The sequence below is a fragment of the Anser cygnoides genome, chromosome 4 (assembly GCF_040182565.1).
Source record: "Anser cygnoides isolate HZ-2024a breed goose chromosome 4, Taihu_goose_T2T_genome, whole genome shotgun sequence".
NCBI classification, from domain to species: Eukaryota; Metazoa; Chordata; class Aves; order Anseriformes; family Anatidae; genus Anser; species Anser cygnoides.
Window position 1 is genome coordinate 13751640 of NC_089876.1, and position 586 is coordinate 13752225.

The following is a 586-nucleotide window of genomic DNA, read 5'->3' on the forward strand; positions in this document are numbered from 1 at the left end:
TAAAGGTTCAAACACATAAAATGTTACCTCCTTAATCCTAAGCGAGACTGTGTTCTGCTACCCTACACGCTATTTTTAAAACCATGCATTGAAAAAAGCTTTGGTTTGACTTCACCGGCTGGAATGATGAAGACATTTTAGTCTCCTAGTATGAATGCATTACAGGAAAAGAAAGTAAACAAAAAATTCCTAATATGCTCTCTCCAGAGCATCTGAGTGTTTTTCAGCTGGTCTGTTAATGCAGTTAAAAAAGTTTCTCATAACATTAAATGATTATTGAGAGAAATTTAACTTTCAAGATTCATACAGAAAAATGTTATGCCCCCCCCCTTTTTTAAGGAGTGCTATCTCTGGTCAACAATATTAACTTACTCATTTCAATTCAGGTTGAAAGCATGCATAAAAAGGGAGGCACAAAGCACGAGCAAAGGAAGCGAAGACATAAATTAGTGTTAACGCAATGAGAAATTGAACAGCTGGTTTTGTATTCCTGAATAAAAAGCAGAGAGATCTTTAACGTTTTTAAAAATATTGTATTTACCAGGCTCTGATCTTCCACAGAATGAAAGCCATGGACTATACGTCA